This window comes from Stegastes partitus, unplaced genomic scaffold (genome assembly GCF_000690725.1).
Source record: "Stegastes partitus isolate 25-593 unplaced genomic scaffold, Stegastes_partitus-1.0.2 Scaffold156, whole genome shotgun sequence".
NCBI classification, from domain to species: Eukaryota; Metazoa; Chordata; class Actinopteri; family Pomacentridae; genus Stegastes; species Stegastes partitus.
The window spans coordinates 257,599-284,165 of NW_007577887.1; the positions used below are offsets into that span (position 1 = coordinate 257,599).

General features: G+C 42.5%; 1 protein-coding gene across 2 annotated transcripts in view; it reads left to right on the forward strand.

The window, feature by feature from the left end:
* The first annotated feature begins 4,381 nt into the window (after positions 1-4,381).
* Positions 4,382-26,567, forward strand: part of znf536 (zinc finger protein 536) — a 207,483-nt gene continuing 185,297 nt past the window's right edge. For both annotated transcript variants that reach the window (XM_008279351.1, XM_008279352.1), the window contains exon 1: positions 4,382-4,803. The gene's annotated coding sequence lies outside the window, so the exon portion shown is untranslated. The remainder of the gene's footprint in view (positions 4,804-26,567) is intronic.

Sequence of the window (26,567 nt, forward strand, 5' to 3'; positions counted from 1 at the left end):
GCTCTAAATATTTGCCTGTGCTGTATTTGTGTGAGCGTTTCATTAACGATCAGAGCTGACAAACATGCACACTCATTGACCCCAGTCATCAGGGGAGAGCCTGAGACAGTAGTGTGTATTTAGTGTGTATTTGTTGAAAATGTAAATGCCTCACATGAGGAATTGATGTCACCAGCGGAGGAGACGATTGCAATGGAAATGAATCTGGTGTGGTAAACATTTTCCATAGCCAGCGCTCCTGGCTGTTATTTAAGGCCCTGTCAGAACTTGAAAGTGTAATTGATACAAATTCTAAAGTTTAATTTTTAAAGTTTACAGTCACAGAGGGTTCAGAGCTTCAGATTGTTTAAAATTGCACTCACTCCCTTTTCATTATAGCAGGATAGTCTGAAAACATTTGTTCATCAAAGGGTTGCTACAAATTAGACTTTGAGAAACTCAATTTGAAGTAAAGAAAAGCATTTCTTTTCCTCTGGGGGAAGCCAAAGTCTTGGCTGTGTTTGCATTTAAATATAAACTGGGCACAATATCTGGCTTTAAAGATGCATGCAGTCATCATACAGACACAAACATGGAGACACACACTGCACTTGCCATATGCACATACTCGCCCTCAACTACATAATTTGGTAGTTCCCTCTAAACCGGTACAGGCAACAGCATGAAAACCTTGCTATCATATTGCACCCATGCTCTTAGATTGTTGTGTCTACTCCCAGTTGAAATTGGCAATCAGGCCTCTGGAGATGTTGAGGAACAGGAGGGCATGTTGTAAATCTGGGCTTGGTAAGGGGTAAAGAAAGACACAGAGTCAGAGAGAGATGGCCAGAGCAGTGGAATAACATCTTAATCTATCTGAGAAGAGAACAGTGGCCGGTCTGTTTTTGGAGCATGCTGTCTTGGATGACTCCCAAGCAGAGGGGCAGGGAGCGGAGCCATCTTCAGCTGCTAGTCACTAACATGGCAGTAATAAGGCAGTGATGACCCTCCCAGGACTGCCGGCCAGCACTCCCTCTGCCTCCTATCCCTTCAGCACAAATACACACACAAAAACACAGGCTGTGCAATTGAACAGATAATGCAGAACAGCACCAAACTTCTCTCTGTGTGATATATTGTCTTCCCTGCTTGCTTACCAATTTCCATTTATTTTAAATGAAACCTATTAGCACGCTGAAAAGCACAGCAAGACTGTCAGTAGATTAAAACGTGGGCCACATTGTTTTGTGCTGCACTGTATAGACCCCCCAAAAAAAAGAAAAGAAAAAAAAACATTCAAATGTGTGGCATTAATTTATTCACTCAAGTATAGTCATTGAGAGCAACACAAGCATATGACTACTCATCATAATTTATAAGCCTTAATGCAAATGAATAAGTTAAACAGCAGTCAAGGATTACGGAGACTGATGTGAAACTGTTGCACCTGTTGCAATACAAATTTAAGCACTGCCCTATCTGCCTTTACAATGTCCATCACTCACATACAGTGCTTTAAAAACAATATATTTATATGTATCATAAGTGCTTTCTTGCAGCTGCAGTATGTGTCATGTAGTGGACCTAAAAGACTTCATGATTAAAACTACACCTTACGTTTAAACAACATGCTAAGTGGCAGATAAAAGTGCTCATTTCCTTGCAAACACAAATAAGTATAATTAATTCCTATAAACATGTTACTGAAAGTAATTTAGATCCTCATAGTTAATATAAAGGTGGATTTAGATCCATGCCAGTGTTCATTAGAATGTAAAATCCACCACTAATATTACAAAACAATCATATTTTTATTTTAAAAAAACATTTATATTTAGCTTTTATCAGTTCAAAAGCTTACACCCTCATGTTGCTGAAATTTGTTTTATACCACTAAGCGATGATTTATGTTGTAATTTGGTACTGTACGAATAAAACCGAGCTAAATTGAACTATTTGCACAGCATACAGTTAATTTAAGCCACTGAGATCCATGTCAGTCTGTACAATACACCTGGCAAACACTTTTGCGTGGCTGCTTACACATATATGGTGGTGTGCCTGTGAGAGTACAACACTCAGTGCCATGTATTGTTAGAAATTTGCATGCTTAAGTCCATATGGCAACTTCCATTTGACCTGCTTTCCCATCCCCGATGGATTGTCAGGGCTGTCAGCCGATAAAGAATCACTTGACTTGCTATAACAAGTTCAAAAGGAGCTGATGACGCGCTGTTGATCCATGGAGAATCGGTAAAAGAAACACCCCTACTGCTTGCTGCTATCACTCCCATAGAGATAGCCATATTATTGATGGGGAATGGTTATGCTAATTTCTTTAGGGGAGGAAAACTTTTTTTTTATGTTGGAAAATGCACAAAAAAAAAATGAAGAAAAGAAAAAAAAAAAGAATTTCATACACATCAAACTGAATTCCATATAACCATTTAAAGGAACAGCATGGGAATCTGATTTTCATAGTGCATAATGAATGTGGAGTATCTTTTAAAGAGAAGAAATCTGTTTTGTCTGGGAAGGGGAAGAAAGCTGTTATTTAGGATATCTATTAATGTCTGCAGAACACGCGCGCACACGCACGCGCAGGCGCGCACACATGAACTGCCTCACCAACGTGAAAGCATCTTAAAAAAATAATACAAGTATCATAAAAGAAAAAAACTGAGGCAGATAATCTCGAACCTGATAATTACATGTGCAAATATGTAAAACAAAAAAAAATAGGAGATGATTTTTTGTCAGTTTTTGGGTTAAGTAAAGTTTTATAAAGAGGCTCCAGTAAATTCCTGAATGCAATTAAAATAATTCTAATATGCTGTCAGGTGCGGATTACGTTCGGCTACAGATGGAGTGTCATGTGCTCTCTGAGTGACCATTTACATGTATCTGCCTCTCTCTCTCTCTCTCTGACACATACAGCATGGCACAGGCAGCATGGAGAGGGGAGAGGATCATGAGAGCGGGTGTGTGTGTGAGTGTGTGTGGGTTACGGGGTGGGGGTGGGTGGGTAGTGGTGGTGGTGGTGGTGGGGAGGTGTAAGGGGGGGGACTGGGTTACGCACAGGGGCTGTTATGAATATGACCCCGAGATATTCCATTGTGGGCCCATGTCCGGTTCTGCGGACATTTGATAGCATCTCAGTCAGTGGCATTAATGTGTCTCTCGGTTCGACATTTTGAATAATCGAGGCTGTCTGCCGTCATCCCGCCACTAGCTGTCAGCAGCACCGTCTGTCTGTCTGTTTTATCACACTCCTCTACTCATGCACTTACATTATAGGAAACAAGCTGTCCGTGCGAGAGAGCACTTGATACTTTTTTATTATAACCAAACCGTTCCCATAATAACCCCATAATCATTATATAATCCTTTAACAAAGCCTCCATTGAAGCCCTGTCTTTTGTCAACGCTGGGACACTGAATCTATAATTGCATTATTCAGTCTCTTCCACCCCCCTATAGAAGCATAATATATCAAAACCATCGTGCAAAAGGAAGGTTTTAGTTGCAAGAAAGTGTTCAGCCTATGCGGGACGTCTTTCTGTCTCTTTTTTACGCATCACCAAAAAGTTGTGCCAACAAACTCCAAGTTCAGAGCTCCTCTTGGAAATAACCCCCCCAAAAAGAAAAGTTTCTTTTTTACAGAAAGATTTTTTTCCTCCCAAAACCTGTGTAGAAATTCATTCATTCGCAGATTGGACGAGTCGCATTATTGATATATCATATTTTCTAATAATTATGTTAATACCCTTTTTGCGCTTTCAGGCAGTAAGAATAAATCGTTAAAACATTTAGGAGAAGGGGGAGAAAAAAAAAGGCAAAAGCGAGTCCCCGAGGAGCGGTTTTGCGTTTGTATGCATGGGGATTGGCAGCACAACGAGGCTTATTTACATTAAATACGCCACAAGGTTACAGTGCAGATAGATGAGCGTCATTTTTATCACTCATTACTTCTCTTAAGCGGTGACTGACGCTCAGGACGCAGAGGAGGAAACACTCATTTATCCTGGAGTTTCTAAGGCGAGGAGAAGAGGGGAAAAGAAAACAGTTTTCTGGAAAGGTAAGAAATTCTACTTTTTTGGAGTATTTTCGGTGATCTGGGTGTCTTTAAACGGAGGGCTGTTATCCCAGCCAATTTTGAACGCTCGGTGCCTAAGCCGGCTGCGTCTCAATGGCTATGTACAGAGGGCAGATTTAGAAATAAAAGAGTGTTTATGGGCAGTTCAAGGTCAGAAACAAACTAAGGTGCTTGTGAATCGTCTTTTTCTTTCTTGCCACGGTACCTGAGGAAACGGTAACGACGGGGGGATTATTTCTTTAAACGGGGGTTCTGATCACCGCTGGGCTCATCAGCTGCTTTTTATCCCCCGTCAACGGCGAATACCGCAAGACCAGTCGGCTCTGCTTTCTACAATGGAGTGCCTTTTTAACGGTACAATGCGTTTCACCTACCAGATAGAGGGAGTCCAAGCTGAAAGATGAAGGGGATATGCTGATGCCTGGCCATCGGCATCAATTCAAACGTTTACTGTTCGCAGGCAGGGGGACAGAAAGAGAGAGACAAGTAATAAAGCCGCATTTTTCATTTCAAACTCATGATGCGCGGCAGGGAGCAGTTGTAGAGAGAGGGTCGAGGAGTGGACAATCTTTAACAGGTCCTAAGCGCACTTTTCAACACCCCCGTCCTCCGACAAGAATATGATCCGGTCAAATCATATGGACATGCCTCATTATTCAATGAACACTGTTTCTCACAACGCATCGTTTACGCGCAGGAGTTAGCCGGCGCTTCGCCAAATTTAAAAGGTAAGAAGTATGGAGCTTATAGGCTAGTACGCAAGTGGGGTCTTTACCGGGGGCTTGGAGTGTATTACTCGCTGGGAAGTCAGTTTTGGGAAAGGATTGGGGTTGTTTGTGTGGGAGCATCGCAGCGGGGGTCCCTGATGTCTCCCCAATCATGATTAGAAAATAACAGTGTAATTATCCGTAGCGAGTAACGATCGTAAAAAAAAAAAAGAAAAAGAAAAAAAAAACGACGACAAAATAGCAGCTGGGACCAAGACATGGGCTGCCGTGCTCGACACCTTGCAACTCAGCGCGTAATAAACTATTTTTTTTATTCCGGGAGAAAAAAAACCAACATTTTAATATGTTTTGTTTGTCGCTGCATGTTTTGCTCTAACAACACTGCGTGTGCGTAAAAGGCGTTCGGGCGCACGGCTTTTTTTTTTTTTTTTGCAATATTGCACACACAGACCAGCGAGACAGCCTTGAGACTTTTACAGAAGTCCAGCCGTGTTCCCGTTTGGAGTGTGCACTGCAAACTTTTTTACCGATAACCGCACTTGAGCTGAAAGAATGCGTGAGGGCGATTAAAGTTTACCGGTGCGTTTGCCACCACGTGTGAAAACTTGTGAGATGGAAGAAGAGCCGGTGAGACCTGCCATTTTGTGCAGTGATCGACCTCTCTTATGAATAAGCAGCCTCTGCATTATGCTTTGAGGAGACGTTTTGATGGCATTCAGATGAAGGGGGGTAAATGTCATATGTGGAGACTAACGGGCGTATTAGCGGCGGTGAAATTGACATTTTTGGGAACCGCTGTCACTTTCTGCTGCGAATGGGGTAAGGGGGTTAGGAGATTTGGGGTTTTTTTAAGAGAAAGAGGGGGAAAGTTAGAGCGAGTCGTAAAAAAGGCTACATGAGAGAGAGCGATAGGCATCCGTTACTGTGTAAATATAAAATGACAGAGCCCATAAGCTCGCATTTTTCCTTGGGATGGAAGAGGTCGGGTGTAGGGCGCTGAGCTTTCAGTAGTTTCTGTGATATATCCTACAAAGAATCAGAGTGATTTTATTTTTATGAGGGTATTTATTTTTAGGATATCCTATTTATCCAGCAGCATTACCGTGCGTGAAAAAGATCTCCAAGCGCTTTGCTGGGTTCCCACATCGACACTCACATGTCCGAATATTTGCTTTTGTGAATGTTTAGTATTGAATTAATACATTAAAATATAGATTCAATTATAAGTGGCACCAGGGATGATCGAGGGGGTTGTAATCCCATTTAAAGCCTCTGTCTCACCGTGCTTCTTGGGTGGGGAGGACCTTTTTTCTTGGAAGTGGAGTTGACCCCTGAGTGATCTGACCTGGGATATCCACCCACTTCCAACAGCCACCAGCGCTGCATAATGACTGTGAGGACACATGGCATCTTTCTTAAAATACTCAACAATGTCTATCACATTGTTTCCCACTGTTTCTCTAACCTTTCCTAAAGTTGTCTCGAGCCAGAAAAAAAAAAAAAAAGTTGCTTCTTCCTCAGATTCATTGTGCAAGTAAAACGAATAAATAGAGGTACTGTGCGAGTTGAGATGCTGTCATTGTGTAATGGTATGCACAGGGCGGATATTATGTCTGAAATAGTGTCTGGGCGTAAACCCCTTTTGTCAGCTCCTTTCAATCCTGTATTGGAGAAGAAATATCAAATGGATAACTGTCCCCCGCTCCTCTGACAGTACAGGCTGCCTCACAGACCTGTTTGCCCTTTCCTGCTCCTCTCTGCGCTGCTACAAGTTGAAATGTTGTCATTCTTTTCGGGTGAAATATTTGGGAAGAGACACTGTGTTTAAGGAAAGGACTTGCTTTGCAGACTGGCCTGTTACAGGAATTTATGTAGTGAATTTGATGTCAAGGCCTGAGTGGTTTGTTTGAGCAATTTATTTAATATTCACTGAAACTACCTCAATTTTTTGTAATTAATATACCCGTCAATTTATGCTGCATACTATATTGCATACTGCATACTACTTACTAATTAATTATCCAATTAATTGTGTGTTGTTGTCGTTAAAATAATTCTTATAAAATATGCAAATGTTATTTATCTTCACTTCGTGGCAAATGAAATAGATAAATTCTTGTCTGTGGCTGAGATATTTTGGAGACACTGTGAGATTTATGACAGCAAAATACCACACACAAAACAGTACAAGAAATTTGACATTTTCCTGTGCTGCAACTTTCTGACCGACGGAGCTCACAATCTGTTCTTTGGAGTCAGTCTGTAGCGCTCGCCGTTGATCTTGTATTAGTTGCTTTCCCACCTGTGCCCATGTCAGCATTGCTAAGGGGGCCATGGGCCGTGACTGACTGCGCCGATACACATCTCTAAGCTGCAAACGAGGGAGAAGGGAGTGATGAGAGAGACGGGGGGAGAGAGACGGAGAGAGAACATGGCATGCAAAGGATGGTATCAAATCAGTCCTCTTTTCACCAGGCTGTCAGTCAGTCAGTCAGTCCCTCAGTTCACCGTGGAGTAGACCCACTCGACTGAAGCCGCTGTGTTGTCAGTCCGACACATGGTGAATTATTTGCACGCTGACATGTACACATTCAGATTTTTGAGAAGGAAAAGGGAAAAAACAATTTTGAAAAATCACACTCTGGTTTTAACAAATGCACATAAAGGAGGCAGCGCATGAGCAGACACCCCAGTGCCATCGCACAAACACGCAAACCCGCAGTGAAGTGGTCGCACAAATTACATAATCTAGCAATACGGAAAATATGTGTGTATAATCAATTGGACAACACATAATTCAAGTTATCCTGTATCCTGTGATATATGCATCTGCAACACAGTGTAGTCCACTGTCAGACAGGCAGCCTCGCTGTGGCTACTTGATCCCATTCTCGTGTAATTATGGGGAGAGGGCTCCAGCTGTACAGGCTGCAAGGCCAGGGTTCCCAGTCCGCTGGGATCAGGGCGGTGGTGGGCAGGCAAGATCAGGCCAGCTCTGCTCATCAGCCAGCCATTAATTGATATGTGCAGTCATTGTGAAAGCAACCCCCACCCCCCTCCTCTCTGTTACCTACTGGGTGAAGGCTGTGGATACTGACTGTGTTATTTCCATTTCCATTCTGGTTCCGTCTTATTCACTCTCCCAACAGGGCAAGATGGCACTGTACATGTATTCCTCTATGTCTGTGTATATGTGTGTGTGTGTGTTTGTATGTGTGTGTGTGCGTGTCCCATGGGGTGGAAAGGAGGGTGCTGTAGGTCCTGTAACACACAGGCGTTAGGCTGGGTTGAGCCTTGTAGCTCCATGACCTTGATCCCCAGAGTTCAAACCAGAGAAGGGAAGATGTTGGCGAGCTGGGCTTGCAGTTGCCACGTGAGGCTAATATGACAAGCGTGCACACACACGCACACAATCAAATATGAATCAAATTTGGGGATGTGAAGTCAAGAAGAGATTGCTCTGACCAGAAACATCACACGCTAGATTACACACATTAGACAGAAATCTCAAACAATACGATTTTCATCACATTTGTTTGAATTTCTGTCAGGGAAAACGTTAAATGATTTTTTTTTTTCTTCTCCCCTCTACCAGCCCACATGGTTGCGACGGCGAACTTTTATAAGGAACAGGAATTATGATTTATTCCACTGTAGTGATAAATCGAAGGGGACACGAGTGAAGTTTAAAGACGTTTGTGCCTCTGACCTTTGCTTATGATTAGGCCTTTTAAGGAATTCATTTTGCGGGAATCAATTTGGAATGAATGGATTTTTTTGAACGCATGGTGAGTGTTGATGTCTCAGAGCCTGTCACGTTCAAGTTATTTCCTAATCAACAGTAAATTTAACATTTTTTAAAAATTAGGATCAAAATAAAAAATGACTTTAAAAGAATCTCAAGGAAAGTGTTTTACCTCTAACTCAGTTACTGAATATTGAAAGCAATTTGTTATATGAAAGATGCCATTAGCTCGAAATAAATGTGCTATCAATTTGAATCTAGCTGTGTAAATGATCAGTCTTATTGAATCATTTTTTGAATGAGAGTTAATGTACAGTTTTGCTGTTGTGTACATGTGTGGCGTACTGCGCTAGGTAAAAATCCCGTGTGAGTGTATATTTCTCCTGGTATGTTCTTTGCCCTGAGAGCTTGATAAGGATTGGGGGGGGGTTGAGCACTGGAGGAGCAGTGGGGTGGACGGGTTGGGGTGGTAAGGAGGGAGGGGGAGGGGAGGGGGGTAATCATGGACGTCAGTTTGATCTAAGAATAAAGAGTGTGGGGCAGATGAGGCGCTGACAGATAGGCTTGACTCAGTCCTCTCATGCCGGGGTGCCATCACAAGGAGCGTCTGCCTGTCTGGGCAGCCGAGGGAGTTGGGGTGGTGGGGGTGAGGGCTGGTGAGGTCTGGATGGTAAGAGAGGGGAAAGAAGAAGTGGTCTCAGAGAGGGAGAACTGGGCATGGAGGTGGGTGCAAGAAGGATCTTTGTTTTTTCAAAATCGCTTTTTTTTTTTTCTTCCATCGCAATCTCCTTATCAGAAGAGTCCCAAGCTTTGTTAAATAAGCCTGAGAATGTGCATGCATGCAGGTCAGCGCACGTGGGAGTTCGCATTTGCAACAGTGTGTATATGTTCACAAGTACAGAGGGGGTGCTCTGGCCTTGCCCTTTCTCTCTCCCGCTGCAATCAGTGGGCACTCATATCAAAAACAAGGAATGTGTCCTGAAAAAAATGGAAAACACCTTATCCTCGCAACCCGTGATATTCCTCCTTTGTTTGCCCCGGCTTCCCCGCTGAGCCTCCTTGGCATTAAGGCATTATTGAGTTTGGCTTTAGTTTGGTATTTTCTTTCTTTTATTTTTTTTTTTTCTTCAAAGTTCGTTAGCATTTTGGATTTAAGGATGGGTCATGCAATGTCAGGGCTGTTTTCCCTTTTGATGTGTCGAACGGCACTGTGTTTTCAGCCGTGTCATTTCCACAGACAACAGCTTAACACAAACAGGCAAGCACACATCAATCAGAGGTCCTGAAGCAGAGAATTGTTACTGCTTAGCATTCAGCCGCGCTCAGCTAAGACAGTGGTAAATACCTCAAGTGTTCATGAGATGGAAGGTTATATGTGCGTGTGTGTGTGCGCGCGAGGCAGGTCATGTCTGTTACCCACTTCACATACCATCACTGACTGCAAGGCACATGTCATGTCTGCTCTTTAGCTGCTCTTCGTCTCGGATGTGACCTCTGTAAACTTCCAGACCTCTGCTAATGAGCACGCCAAAGTAGCACAAGATGGAGGGAGAGGAAAAAGAGAGAAACAGTAGAGAAAAAAGAGGCAGAAAAGGGAGGGTGTGAGAATGCTGGAGAGAACTCCTGCACCTTTAATTATGATCAAGAGGTTTTCACCAAAGGACGGAGGCGTTCCAGTTCTGTTGCACTCGTAAATCTGGCCCCGGATGCCGTATATTGTGTCGAACGATTACTGTACACCATTATAGTGCATATTCAACTGCCTCTCCAGCACCTGATTTGCATAATTGGATCTTTAATGAAACTTGCCTTGTGGAACAAAAAATACAAAAAGAAAGATGAAAAAAAAAAAAAGAGTGGTTTGGCGTGGTGGTGGTGGTGGTGGTGGAGGGGGGGTTACATATAGATGAATGCTCCCTCAAATATTTGTTGACTTGTTTTTGAAAAGAGTTTTTAAAGAGGTGCGAAAAAGGGGAAAGGTGGCGCTTACTGACAGCGTAAGGAAGACAGAGAGATAAAAAAGAGGGAGAAAAGTGACCTGCTCTGGCCCAGGCGCTCGCACATCAGCAGCAGTGCTACAAATAGGATGAGAAGTGACTGTGAAAGCTGTACATTCCCAGCCAGGTCTCGCGGGTTAAGACTACAATAGCGGGATATTCTCTAGCCCAGGGGGGATTTCAGCTCCTCTTCTGTCGACACTCATTGCACCAACTTGTTACTCAGGGAAGATGGCTCTTTTGTAGAAGAGCCGATTCCACGCTTGCCTGGTGGAATTCCTCTGTTGCAAATATTTTGACAAAGACTAATCAGGAGCCGTTGTTTTTTTTATTCTCCATTTTTTGGGGGCGTGAGGAGGTTGCGTAGTCTTCTTGCAGTGACTGAGTGACACTTTTATTGCATATGCATTTGTATTTTTTTAATCTTGATTAGGAACCCTTTGCATTTCTAGTTACATTTTTTCCAGATTGACAATTTTCAACATGCATTTGTGTGTTCGTTTGCCCAAAACTTCTCTGTCCCTGCCACTTATTTGTTGTTGTGGCACACATCTGTCTAATTGCTTAACCAAATTTCAACATGTCCTGTTTCTCTCGGCCTTCGAGGGGTGAAGGTTAAAATCCTGCTAGTGCCACTTTCGTGCCAACGTGAGGGGCCGTGAATAATAGCCGGTTATTTGTCCTGTCTCGCTGAAGGGTCTGTTGCTTCAAAACTGACAGTCATAGATGAAAAAGAAAAAGAAAAAAAAAAATTCACATTTTAATCAACATGTCATGAGAGAGACTATTAGGTTGCTCTCTTGTTGCTGCTACGAGTGCCCCTCGTCTTCAAAGTGGGACAGCTAGTTGTTAATCAAGTGCTAATGTTAAAAAACAACCAAATGTTGATGGTGCGTTAAAGCATTTGTGCGCGCTTAGCTGCCTGCGAGCAACGATTTCTCACTGTGTGTGTGCTCGCGCGCCTGTGTGTGTGTGTGTTGAGTGTGAATGTGTGTTTCCTCTCCACATCTGTGGGAGTGGATCATGTGTCAAAGCGGTTTACAGGTGGTTTGCAGGGCAGAAGCTCTATAGAGAGGTGGAGGAATGGCAGGCAAGGTTCAAGTACCTCAGAGGCTGTGATCGCACTGAACTGAGCAATCCCAGCATCTGAGAGGACCCTTCAAAAGCCTCCTTATCGCTCTCCTCACTACACCATTTCACTCTTTTTTTCCGCCTCTCTGCCGCAGCCCCTGTCATCTCTCCATCCTCTTTCCAAATCTTAACCCTCATTTTTCCTATCTCTCATCATCCTTTTATACCTCCCTTTTCCCCCCCTCACTTCTCATTTATACCGTCCATCACCCTGTTTACGATTCTTTATCATCAGTGGACCTGCTTCTAAAAGGGACAACAAGTTACTAATCGGTAGATTGGCTTCATCTTTAATCGACCGCGAATCCAGAGCCTTGTCCGTTCACAGGATAAAATTATACATGAAGAAGTACTTCACGGGGAGAGACAACTTTTCTGCCACTTTTGGTAAATGGTAGTCTAATTATGAGATCAGCTGATGCAGTTGAAGTTGATGCAGTAGGTTTTCCTCAAATCGACTATCTCCCAGTCAAACGGTGTTAGTGGGAGCTAAGACGCTGTCAGCGCAAATCTGAAGGGAGGAACTGGCGAGATCTTCCCTTACAGTCGTGTCGGTGTCTCCAACTTCTGTAAGCTACAGACACGAGCTGGTTTGGGTGAGGATACATCAGTTCTACTAACATCAAGATTAAAAAAAATAAAAAATCAGGGAATCATGATGTGTTTTCTGAGTTTTGAATCAATGATTAAAATGTCCAACAACTGTATGAGCTCAAAAGTAAAAGCGATAAAAAGATTATTGTTTTTATTTTTTTTTAATTGGCTAGATTTAAAAAAATGCTTACTTATAGTGTGCAATTGGCACTCATAAAACATTCCTCCTGGTGTACAAAATATCACCATCCATGCAATGGTAGATTCAGCGAAGAGCGAGTTAAATATACAATAGGGAGAGTGATGACAGGACCGAGTGGGAAAAAACACTTAGTGAGAAACACAGTGAGCAGAAGGAGGGAAGGAGCGAGACAGAGAGACAGAGAGGAAGGATGATGTACTTAACGGTATCTGTAGGCTTCCTTCTGAACAAGCGGCTGCCACAGATCCTGGGAGCCTGCATTGATAAATTCAGTTTGATAAAAGTCACTGAAATGCCGGCCTGTCTGCACACCTCTATTAAGCGCTGGTACATTTGTCACAGCCAGTGGAAGTCAACCAAAGGGTTTTAATGTCACATCAGGCTGAATTAAAGACTCAATCGAAAGCTGTGAAAGGTTTAAGTTTTTATTTCAAGTGACAGTAGTGGTGGTACAGCTGTGGCTGGTGCTAAAGATTACTGGGCTCCAGTTGATCAAGGCAGTCGTTTTACATTTTATATTTGTCTGTTGGGAATTTTGTGATTATTTGCTTCTCATTTTACCGTGGATGCTCATTTTGTATCTGATGACTTTGAGCAAGGGAGGGAGGGGGGGGGCGTATTTGTGTGTGTGTGTGCGTGGGGTGTGTGTGTGTGTGTGTGTGTGGAGGGGGGGAGCTGTTGGGGTTGAGCTCATCTCATGTCTGGCTTTATTTTTTCTAATTTATTATTATTATTATTATTAATCAAGAGAAATTAGATCTGTGCTGCATTAATCATCAACATTCCTTAATATAGCAAACTGAGGGAGCATTTAAAAAAAGGCTGCATTTAAAAAAAAAAAAAAAAACACACACAGCTTTCCCCCTGAGAAGCCCTTTAATACCACATTACTGTTTATGCAAAAGTAAATAAGTAAACCCAAAAGGCAAATGAGCATTCCAGGCTTTAAACACGCAGTCTTCTGTAAACGCCTGGTGCAGCCGCGACCACATCTCCGAGGCGTAGCTGCTCAGAGACGGAGGATTGCTCTTTTTTTTCCCCTTTTTTAAAAGGTAAATATGTGTGTACTTGTTTATTTTTGCCCTTATTTGAGCACAGGGTATTCAAAAACAAGTCCCCTTTCTATGCTTTTTATATTATCATCATTACCCTAAGACAGCAAAAGGCCTCTGTTAAATATCAGACTATATTAGACGAGCTTAGGGGCTGTACGGAAAGCATTAGGCTGAGCAGGAGGGTTAAATCTTCTGTTCGCTGTATTAAAACAAAAAAAAAAAAAAAAAACCAAGAACCTCCTCGGTGTTATCAACAAAGCTACAACACCATCCCTCCAAACATCTCCAAACAATACACTTAAGACAACATTAGTGGCGAAAATGCAACAACTCTCAGTTTCTGAGTGAAAAGCTGGTAAGTACACAGTTGTTAGAGCCCTGGAATGTGTGAACAAGGAACAGGCAGCAGCTTTGTGGGTGCTGAAGAGCTCGGGCACCGCCGCGTTTTAAAACTCAGCCTGGATCCCGAATAATCGAGATGCGATGCTGAAGTTGCAAAACAAATGTATTATTGTGAAGTTTGCATGAAACGTTTCGATTCCGTGCAGTTTGGTTTTGTGTCACGGCGCAGCGTGGGGAGCGAGTGTATAGGTTTAAAAAAAAAAGAAAGAAAGAAAGAGAAACGAAGCATGCTTTGATAGAGATAATGTTCAATCAGGTATCACTAATTAACTCTAAATGATATACTGATGACACTGATATATTGGTCCTACCAGCGTCACTCCCTTACTGTTCCTGCACCTAAACCAACCATCGGCTGCAGACGGAACCACTAATGATGGATGTGCACTTAATGAAATTCACTCAAAATATTTGATCTTTCCTTATTTTTCTTGCATCTCGTCCCCCCCCCCCTCCCTTGTCCACACACTCATACACACATGCAAACACTCAAATCAGTTGATCCCACCTGGTGTTTTATTTAATTAGGTAAAACACACATTACATGTGTGTGGGCGCACGCATGCGAGCATGTGTGTTTGTTGTAAGTGCATTTGCTCACCGGGAGCCGTCAGTCTTTCATGAACTACTTTAAAAAATGTTGTTCAAGATGGGAACTAAATAGTATTTATCTATTATTTATCTGCGTTATTACTGGGGTTGAATTTAAAAAGAAAGCTCTCTGATGTGGGAGAATTCCCTCAGAGACCGGTTCTCCGCTTTAATACTTCTTTTTAAGTCACACGACGCGCTCCCACCTCTGCTGTAAAAGGAACCTTAACAGATCTCCCGCAATTTCCGACAGTTTTCTCAAATCGCTTTATTTGTTTTTATTTTCAGATGGCCCACCTCATCATCTCTCTCTCTCTTCAGCTCCCCCCCCCCCACCTCCTCCACCACCTCCTACTCATCTTCCTCTTTAGTTTTCATCCATGTCTTTTATCTTATTATTGTTATTCCTGATCGTGAGCTGCGGTTTGTTTTCTTCGCCTCACAACTGCATTTTATCTCTTTTGTTGTGTTGTTCCCACCATTTGTCGTAATGGGGAGAGTTGTGTGGAAGTGCTGGGGCTCTGGCCCTTGTTCGGCTTGTCTGTCGGCTGCTTTGGTAAATAGGACTGTCACATGTGATCGAGAGGGGAGAGAATAAACATCTGAAACATTTGCATCCGTGGTGTGGCTGATAACACTGATAGGCTCAAAGGGTGAGAGCGAATTCAAACTTTAAGTCTGCTCACCACTGACAATGTGTGTCACCAAAAACTGGGAGGTCATTTTCAACAGATTTGCTGTTTCTAAACTTCTGTCAGTCCGTGTCTCTCATTAAAAAGAAAAGGGAGACTTACAATTTCACCATTTCTCAGTTTGGACTGTGCAGTGTATAATAATAACTACATTGTACAAGACATTTTGTAGCAAATCACAAGCAGGAAAGTTATTGTTAATAGATTGTTAGGGTTTATGATAGCTTAGATGCGGGTTTGGTGGTTTCTGTAGTATATGATAACATTCCACTCACCAAAGAAACTGCACCATACGGCATAGGGAATCAGGCCCGCTGCCAGACTGTTTCGGTAACCAAGCAAACAGATACATCTCGAGTAGATCAAAATGCATTTTCTCCACACACAACCATGATAAAATGACATCTGAAACAATGTTGTCGGAACAGTTCAAAGTATTAACTAATTAAATAATCATTACTATACTGTGTTATTAGGTTTTAGCCATGCCAGCAGCATGGCAACACTGATTAATCTGTCTAAACAATCTCAGCAGACTCTGGATGAGTTGAGGTGAAATTTCGTAGTCATGGTCCCCAGTGGATTAATCACTTCAACGGGCCTCGTCTAGCACAACCAGTAGGCTGACACCTCCACGCTTTTGGCGTTCAGTGAAAAGTCTACGAATTGTATTAACTCGCAATTTGATTCCATCTGTATGGATTCATTTTTTTTTTTTAAAAAAGGAGGAAAAACTATGAAGAACATCACAGCTGCTTGGCATCAACATGCTTGCGTTGTAAAATCTTGTAAAACTTCAGTAGAGGCCTACAAAAATATCTTTATGTTGTACTGTCATCATTGGATTTTTATTTGAATGAACAGGAATTATACTAGATTTCAGTCTACAATTCAACTTCCTCGTCCTCGTTGTAGAAGCATTCATACAGTTTGAGGAGATATCTCCAGCAGATCAGGTGTGCTCGGTTTTCTGTCCAAATGAAGTGGTTTGCATAACGTCGCTAAACTTTCGTCTTATTTAGAACACGTTTGATTATCCCACTACTTGTTTCGCCTCATTTATTACTGTGTCTCACTTATTTGATGCAATGCCACCATGTTCTCTAATCTCGGCAATTACTTTGCTGAGTAAAATGTCGCCTTAATGAGTAGAATTGAAGGCCACAACTGTAAAATGAGATCCATGTTGAAACAAACCAGACGTTCAGACAGAAAGTGAACCTGGTGGAGGAGTTCTTAAATTGCTGAAATTGCTAAGCGGCCTCGTAAAAAGCCACACAAATAGTATCACAGTCATTTACACCACTTCTGTCCCCTTTGCTGTCCTGACTGAATACTTCCACGCCTCATGCTGCCTGTGACCACCTTAACCAGAACTTCCACTGTCATAAGGAAGTCCTTCAGCTCTGCGCTCATATCCCCCCAACAGGACAATCTCATGGCAGAGCTGCTTTGGATTAGGGATAGAAGTGGTTTGCTCTACAAATCTGAAGTTGAGGTAGAGTTTATTTCTCTCTCTCCCTCTTGTAGCCTCCATCTCTCTGATTGCCGATCAGCCCCTGAGGGCTTTGAGGCGCTCTTGCTAGATCCCTGTGATTAGAGTAAATGGCCTCCCCCCCTTTACGCCAGAGATCAGAATTGGTTTGCAGGGCAGGAGTGAGGTGGACCGAGGAGGGCGAGGTGAGCAGCGCAAAAGAACACTGAGAGGTAGGAAGTGGAAACTGATGGAGGAAAGGTGAAGAGTATGGAGAGCCAAAGAAGAAAGACGTAAAGCTGTAATAAATGTTTTTTCACACCACAGAAAACTGTAACTAACCACCTAATCAAATCTGAAGGATTCAAAAATATCAAATATATACAATTGGGTTTAAAAAGTCTTGAAAAATGATGCACTATTTTGTGCTTAGAAGCACTGGAGGCGCATTTGCTGAAGGCGCTGATCAACAGCTTCCACACAACTGAACCGTACTAACCGTGCAAACAGACTGAACCAAATGGCTTGGATGTGAAGTTGCAAATGTGCACTGTAGATGCTCAGTACTTTTATTGCGACTGTGGACTAAGTTACCTACGACAATAAACTAAGCACACAAGACAGCTTCGACTCATTGGTAGGTATGGACTGCCCGATGGTCACAGCAGATGTGGCAGGATGGGAGAATGAAGTCCTGGCAGGGAGATATTTAGTTCGGCCCCGTTCACCAGTAACAGATTATCTGTAAATCCCATTTTGTAAACCTACCCAGTGTAAAATGGTTACTGCAGCGGTGGGTGTTGGTGGTGATCCTCAGGTCTTCATCAGTGGGATTCTTTACAGTTCAGTCCACCTGCTCCATCTCATCATCCAGAAGAAATTTAAATAAGAAAACAAAGCAGTTCTATGAATTCTGGCATTCAGGGAAGTTGCATTGGCGAGACGAACGTATAGCTAGCTAGCAAACTGTAGACTGTAGTCGGCGTAGTAACTTGCGATCAAGTGGGGGAACTACTGATACCAATGAGCTCTAGTTTTATTGTTGGGAATGGTGATGTGGGAACGTATTGCCGCTTTGCGTCATTGAGCCATAATTTCTGGCCTGTCCGAAAAATCCTAAACACCAAAACAGTTTGATGGTCTTACTCTAACATTTAGAACCATACAGTTTAGAGTTTTTACAGGTTTTCAGCAATTAACTACTGACACGTATAATACGTTCTGTTAGAAATCTCTGAATTGTCTGTATAGACTCTCATTCATCAGTGTCATCGTAATAAGATAGAAGGCAACTGATCTTTTTTGGGTTTTCCAAAAGAACGAAAGAAAGCCAGTTGGCTTCTATTGAAGCACTTCTCTCGATATCTTTTACTTTGACTTTAAGCATTGATTTGGAAAATAAGACTTTACATCAGCCTCCTGTCGTGGCAATTTTAAGTAGGATATTTTAAGATTTTTGTGGCGCCACTGTTTCCTATTCAGAGTGTGGTCGTGTGTCCCACCAGAATAGAACATGCCAGCAAATATGTCAGTTTTCGTGTATGAAGCGCAGCATGTTATTTTTAAATATTAACAAATTGAAACTGATAACTGATTGCTATTTTGGCAATCGTGTTCTTCTCTCAAAAAAGTTAAGGAGGCATCATGTTCGCCAGTGGATGGATCTCTTCTCCAGGCAGTGTACTTAGCAGACGTGACATGTAATGAAAGCCTTCAGATGCCGAATCGACCATGTGTGTCGGCCTCTGCCTGTAAGAAGCGCGCTGTTCCACAGTTTGCCGTCTCTCTGACTATGGTATGTACCAGTACCTGTGTCTGTGTATGTGTCTGCGTGTTACTCTTGGGGGTAAGGGGGCGGTGGGGGGGGTGGGGGTGCATTTGATTTAGCCATTACTTGTGTTCATGTGGAGCCCGGCAGAGGTCAGTCTCCTCCTCAACACCCCTTTTTCATCCAATTTCTGAGGCTGCGGGCGGCCGCTTGCCGCGCTTTTGTTGCCGGAGGTAATCTGTGAAGTGATCTTAATTATGGAGGTTCGGCCTGTTCCTCTCTTCACCCCACCTCTTCCTCGTCTCTCTCTCTCTCTTTTTCTCTCTTCCTCTCTGTACACGCTTTTAATCAAACAGCGTAGTTAGCTCATAATGAGGGCGAAGGGAGCACGTGCGCTTCTGCTTACACATGCTGCGAGGCTTCGAGGAGGAGGAGAAAGAGGAGGATGAGGAGAGTGAGGAAGGACGGGAAGAGCGGAAAGATCGTACCGCTTCTGTGACAGGTTTGTCAGGAAAAAATTTTGCGGAAAAAATCTCACGTTTAGTTTCATTTCTCCCGTACCCAGGAAAAGAAAAGCGTAAAGAAGTGCGGTTTAAATTTAGCTACCACAATTACAACATGAAAAGTCTAAATATTTTTGATCAAAGCGCTTCGGGATAGATTTGCATTATGGGACGATTTTAAAAATTCTGAAATATAAAATCAATTCGACCTCTACAAGTGGAAAACCTGAAAACCATGTTTCATGGATTAATATTAAAGATGCACTCTTTAACTAATAATTTTGCAATCAGTCTTGAGCAGAGAACATGATGGAACATACAACAACTACTGGGTTTATAGAGTTGGATTTATTTTCCGCTGTATTTATGTAATTATATATATATCTCTATGTGTCGTGCTCTTTCTTCTAGACCACTGACACCACATAAAAACAGCCACAATGTGCCTTTCTTCCCAGTGCACGGAATCTGAATCAAGATCTTTAAATTCTATTTGTAGAAATAAAATAAATGTAATAAAATATGGACTTAAAATAAAAAAAAAGTGGGTTAAGTGTGATGGTTAGGAAGGGGATTTTAGGCAGCCTGTGGGGGGAAGGGGTCAAATGGGGTGGGAGAGAGGGCAACGGGGGGCACTAGGCATTAGAGAGAGAGGGTTTTAGATGGGATCCATTACACATAAACAGCCTAGGAATTGATGAGATGATCTGCGAGGATTAGACCAACAATCCTGATGGACACTGAAAAGGTGACCACATAGGGAGGGGCGTGTGTGTGTGTCTACATGTGGAAATGTGTGTGTGTAAGGGACTTGTAGCTCAATAGCATATGCCGTACGGTTACGTTATGATACCCCCCCCCCCACACCCCTCCCGGACTGGAAGCTATTTCCAGGTCACATTAAGGTCACAGGGCGGTGGCTGGGGGCACGGATGCCAATCAAGTGCAGAGCTGCTTGGCTGTCAGACGCTCTTGTTCCTAATGTGTGAAATGCATTTTGAAACCACTTTAATTCAGTTTGTTGCTTGCTTTCAACAGATTTCGCCAGGCTTACTCTCCTTATGAACAACAGCGAAAAAACCAATACCGACAAATAAAATTAGGCAGCACAGTTTTTACCATCAATATTTAATGCAATTATCAAGTAAAATTGTCAACTTTTTTCTGGGTTTAGCGTCTTAAATGTGAAATTTTATGGCTGTTGTCTGGTTTAAGGCATTGCAAATGGAATTTTTTGGGGGGTTTGGAATTATTGGTTTGAAGAAAGCAATTTGAAGACATCAGCTCTGACGCTTGGAAGTTTTTAGGAGCATTTTTCACAATTTTTTATATTTATTGATTTAATTAAATACTGTTTAATTAATTCCCAACACCAAAAAAAAAAAGATGAATCAATAAATAAATAATAAAGAGCTAAAGTCTGAGAACTACTCATTTTTGAAAGCAAGAGAAATAAAAAGAAACTGAATCAGCTTTCAAGTGTATGCATGTTAGATGGACAAAACACATCGACTAAACATGTCAACTTGGACTCACCTTGGAAAACTATGACGGGCATATTTTGGGCTTGGACAATGATTTTGGACGATGTATTTAATTTCACCAAATAATATATTGAGTACAATCCCATTTATGGATTTATGAGTTGTGTAACAATCTAACACTGTGGTTCTTTTTTTCTTCTTTGGATTCACTTCATGAGTCACCGAGTGTGGTGACGAAAACTGAGGTTGCAAACTCATTGTGTGAACCACTGTGGAGACTATATGTAGTGGGACTTTCTTTCTGTCTGCAAGATAGTTTGTGAGTTGTGTAGGAGTGTTTGTGTGCGTTTGTGTGTCTTGTGTGTGTGTGTGTGTGTGTGTGTGTGTATTACAGTCAGGCTGCTAATTCCTTCAGGGTCAAGAGGAGGGGCCGGGGTTAAATACTGTGACAGGGGAGGTCAACGGTGATTAGCTGCCATCTGAACTAATGGCTGGATGCTGAGGAGGAGGAGAAGAAGACGAAGAAAAGTGGGAGGGGAGAGGGGTTCTTGCATTTGGGTTACCAGTTTCTTGAAATCATTGTGTGTCATTGTGTCTAACAGTCTCCCCCCCTCTTGTTTGTACTCACACCCCTCTATCCCCTCCTTTCCCCATGTCCTTATATTATTAAAGGTTGCCTCCGTGCTTAAGTAAGGCAAAGCAGATGGCCCTTTTCATAAATCATGCTTATAAGATGATTATAGGCATCGCCGCCCACCATTCTCCCCTTCACATACAGTACAGTAGTGCTTACAGTTTTCCTCAAGGCCGGCTAATCTGACTGTATTTTTAAAACACAAAGCCACCACTAAAGCTCTGATTATTTTACTGACCAGTGGAAGGGAAAGGACAAGTTTGAGCCATGAAAGCAGCAAAAAAAAGCCAACAAAGATGACAAGTCAAGAAAAGAAGAAAAAAAAAAAATTGCAAAGATAAGATTCAGTGCCGCCTCCTCCTCTCTCTGCTCCAGACTCTCATCATCAGCATTACCCCCCTCACTTGTTATGTTCCTGAGCTTGGCGCAAAGTTGTTCCGAACAGGATGTTAAATATATAGCACGGGGAGGGAGAAGGAAAGGAAGAGAGATGGAAAAGGAGTAAAAGGAGGGGTGTGTGTGCATGTGTGTGTTGGATTATGTCTGTGCTGTTGCACTATTCCTTGATGTATGCACCATGTCAGGCAGTCATTGTCTCCTGGGTAAAGAATGATAGTTCAAATACCTAGCATCTCTCCCCTGGTGCTCCAAATGCTTGCCTTTGAAGTTTTTATAATCCATCTGTCATCTGCGAGCAGGGAGGGCACGTGTTCTGTACCACTCAATTACCAAATTCTCTTTTTGCCAACTACAATGAAACAGGAAGCAAATAATATGGGCGACCCTGAAAAAAAAAAAAAAAGAGAGAGAGAGAGGGGGGTGAATAGAAAGAGAGAAAGAGAAAGAGGGAGGAATTGCTTGAAATCCTGCGTTCCTGACTTTCTCACGCACTTGATTGTGTCCCCTCGCTGCCTCTCATAACAGGAGAACAAAGCCTGTTTGTTGTGGGTGGAATGCCTAAAATGCTTCCTACTGTTACAATTATGAAGAATTTGATTGAATGTGTATTGTTTCAAGAGCTTGGTGATTTTGATCATTTTTTTAAGTGCCTTAGATTGTTATTCGGCTTCCCCACGAGAAATAATAACCAGTCACCTAATCAAATTCTATTTGATATAAACATTTCATTTGTTATAAAGGCCGGTCAATGTTGCGAATGGCTACTGCGAGAAAAAATAAAACATGTGTTTTGATTATGCATTATTCATAACGGACGCTAAAAGACGCATTCTGAATGGCTTTTTGTCAGCAGCTGGATGGAGTATCTAATGAAGTTTGGTGCAGTTCTTGGTGTTAAATCGTCTTTAATTGGTGAACGCTTTGTTGTGCATCGCTTTAAAGTTGCACAGATGCACGCAGAAAAACTTCAGATAACTGTCTGAAAAATAACAACAGCAGCAGTCGCAAATTATGGCTCTGAAACATATTTCATTTACATACGCCACAGGCCCCTTTTAAGGCGTCTACCTTTTAATTCTTTTTCATATTTAACACTCAATACAAAACAATGAAAGCCTCAGATCTCTGTGTCTGTATCCTCGTTTACATCGAAAATCCCCCCAGCTCTCCCCTCATCAGCCCCCATCCCAAAGCATCCTCAGTGGGAAAAAGATGAAAAGATTGTTTTGAGAAACTCGAAAGGAAATTTGACATTCTTTGGTTTCTTCTGAAACTTCCAATATTCTGCCGTAATTGTTTCATACACGTTATATATCTTCATTTGGGGGGAATGGGGGAGATGAAGAACACGTCGGCTCCTTTCTTCCTGAATAAAAGGCAGCAGAACCCATCTGGTTGGGTGATCCACTGCTGGCCCTCTCGCGCTCATCGCTGAAATAATACTCCCTTTAATGACTCACGCATATTCTGAAATCTCCCTTTTGAAATTGGTCTTGGCAGATTATTTGCAGGTACTTGAGTTGCATCTGTTTGCAATTTTGCAAATGTGGAAGACTTTAATGCTGGGCAGGGGCGGGTAGCAGAGAAGAGGCTATTTTAATCCCTGGGATAACACCGGCTGTCAGTGTGAATGGGCCTTGGCAGTGGTCTGCACCTTAAGCCAAATGTTGACTTGTCTTTACTCTGGTGACAATATGCTCATCTATACCAATGCTACATTTTTCTTTATCCATAATTTGTAGCCGCCTATATGGAGGACTGGTTTTATTCTGAGCCTTTTTTTTTTGTTTTTTTATGGTTTCAGATAGTAGCAGTGCAGGTTACAGTCAAAACAGGAGGTCACACGGTGCACGAACAATACGAAATATTTAAATACAAGTCTAAATGCACGGGATCAAGTCAAACCAGATAATACCACAGGTGGAAAGTGTGGGTTGTATAGCACGAAAATTTCCACAGAGTCCGTTTTTCTCCTTCGAGTATTACGTTTGAGTACATTTTATTTAAGAAAATGATACAGATTCGATCGGCATCACACGCTGCGTTCAGTCACTTCATGTGTGTATCACTAATCATTCAGCTCAGGAGTTTGTCAGTTATTTATATTGTCCAGTATAAAGTGCAGTGATTAGCGAAGCTAAACCAAAGCTGAAATGATTGTGACTTCAGTCCCTATTATTTCTACCATGTGGTGAGCAGCTGACCAGCTTAAGCCTCCCCCCTTTTTTCATCCCCCTCTCCCTCCCTCCCCCTTTTAAAACTGTAATAAGGTGCCCTATTGTCCTATGGCAAAGAGTACCGGGGCCACAGTCGAGCCCACCCGGCTGACTGTAATTGCATAGGTGGTTACAATTACATTAATTACATATTTCATCAACACTGTTTATCCAGCCGCACGGTAAATGAAGAAGCCAAACTTTTAACTCAGTCTTTTGTTTTTGCATTTCTTGTTTTTCTCCCCCCTTCCCACCCCAGCCCCCCCCGCCCCCCCCCCTCTTTCTCTTCCCTGCTTTTTTTTGTGGTTGTTTTATTAGGAGAGAGGGGAGGGGAGGTGCCAGAGAAGGAATTATGCTGAAAGTGTATGCCTTGCAACTTTTCCCCTCCCTGTTGGAAATGTTTATTTGAACAGTAAGCTCATGATTTGAATATTTGTAATCCATGCTTAAATTTACAGGCCAGATGAACTTTTTGGCACAGAATGGCAACCATAAGTAGGATTTTGAGAAAAGCTTTACAAAATTTTAAGCCATGTGCAAGGCTTATATAATTTAGAAGGGGGGAAATATGCACAAATAAAACAGGCTCTGTCTTATTTACTTTACACACGCAGAAAAAAACTGCATCATATGGCCTCTGACGTATATAAATATATATATGTATATATGCGCCGTGTCTTTCTGTCCTTTTAGAAATCTGAATCTAAAGGTAACAAGCAGCTGTCTATGAAAACTTGAAGGAATAACAGAGCCCCAGAGGCACAGGCGCTGGAGTTGCTCCCCTGTGCTCGATGTATATGAGTGTGCTCCATATTGACTTGTGCTGCCGGGGAAGCCACCCATCTTGTAGGCTGCGAGGTGGGTGTCGGAGTGAGAGGTCACCGAGGGAGGAAAAGGAAGACTTTCTTAAATGATGCTAATCAGTCCAGAGGGGCCTGGCCCTCTCTCCCTCATCAGGCTGCTGTAATTCAGATGTGCTGAGAACCTGGAATTAAATGTGTCACTGTGTGTGCTCTTGTGCGCGTGCACGTGCCTGCCAGCCTCAGTTTTGCCTCGCATCTACTTCTGTGTGTGTGCACGAGGGGTGTTTAGGGGTTAAGTAGAACCAAATTAGTCGATGGGAGAAGTAACAGCAGCAGTAGCTTTCTTTGTGGCTACTTCTTGGTGAATGTCAAGATGATTTAACTGCTCTTCTGCTCGCCGTCTGTCTCTGAGCACTGGTCCTCCAATCACCGCTCTGGGCTGTCTGTTTTGTGGCCCTCCATGCAACAAATGAATATTAAATCTACACTGGGCAACTTCACACAATGGCAGGAGGTTACAGTTTGAAATATGAGAATGGTGAAGCCCAGAAATCCTGCAAGGTAACATCAGTAAAGTGTCTGTAGTGTCTGCTGGTAGTGGAGGAGGTATGGTCTCGGGAAGATGATGCAGGGTTTGCTTTCTTGGGAGCTCTCTAAATTTAATTGGTGGAATTTTAAAAATTCTACAGGGCACTCTTGACTTTAGCAGCCACTATTATATATGTAATCAAAACCATTGAGCTTTACCTCATTCAGACGACACTCGATCCGTGCTGACCAGGGCTGCTAAATGTTAGTTTTTATCCATAATCTGTAGATAATAAATCTAATATCAATGCAAATCTAAATTCAGCATCATTACAATCTAAAGCAGGAACTATCTGATCAAGGAATCAGTAAAGAACAATGTGAATGTGAGGCAGACTTTTTTTTAATGCTTTCCAACACGATTCATTCTATACCATAAAAGTGTTGAGGTTTGATACCCAGCTTTAGTATTGATTGATGTGTCCTGTGAGTTGACTTGTGTGTGTGTTGTCTTTCTTGCCAGTGAAGGATGCATGTGTATACTCCTGCACACATATTGTGTGTGTGTGTGTGTGTGTGAGTGTTGAGAGGGATGTGAGAGTGGTGAAGGGGTGCACGTTGTGCGTGTGCGCAGGGACGCCAGTTGGGCTAACAGCTGAATCATGGCTCAGCCGCTGCCCCTCGTAGTCCTTGGCAGTTAGCGGTGTGAAAAAGCCTTCTCTTTGAGGGCATTATATAGATTAATGTGCTGTGCCTCGGGCAGAGACACACACACACCTTGCCAGGGAGGGATCCTGCCTGTGTGTGTGTTTGAGTGTGTACAGAAGAGAATCAGAGGACTACAGCGGCATTGGATTGTTGAATTTAAGTGTGCGTACAAGTGTGTGTATGTGTGTGTGTGTGTGTGCATGTGTGTGCGCACACTTGTGATTGCGTGCATATGTGTGTGCGTGGATGTGAAAGGGACAGTTTGGGGGGGAGTGTTAACAAGAGACACGCTGAAGGTACTCTGAGTAAGCTGTGCATGTTGGAGAGAGCAGCACAGAGAGCACAAAGGAGAGAAAGAGGCTTCAGCCGTGTTAACAATCACTTGGTCAATTTTAAAATGATTTTTTTCTTTTAAATGTATGTTGTATGATTTAACATTCATTTAAAGTGAAAAAGTTGTTCATTTATAATAGAAATTATGCAATAAACAACACACTTGTGTCACATTAATAAGTAATGACAGAGTATAAAGCAGAAAAGATTGTATTTGTAGCCTGGGTTTCTGATGTAGACGTACCTGTTTCCTTCCAGAAATGCAGCAGAATTCACAGTTATCAGAGTGTGGTCTTGCTTTACGCATCATTAAGCTATGAGTGTGCGCGCAGTAAATGCACCAGAAAAAAACAGGTGACATCACTTTTCACCTAATTTTTACGTATTCCAGGGTGTTAAACGTGTTACCTTTCAGGATCTAAATTAAAATGCGCTCTGGCCTGAAGACAGGGCTGTCAGGGGGTCATGTAGGGACAGCTTTCTGTTAAGGTATTTATGGTGAATT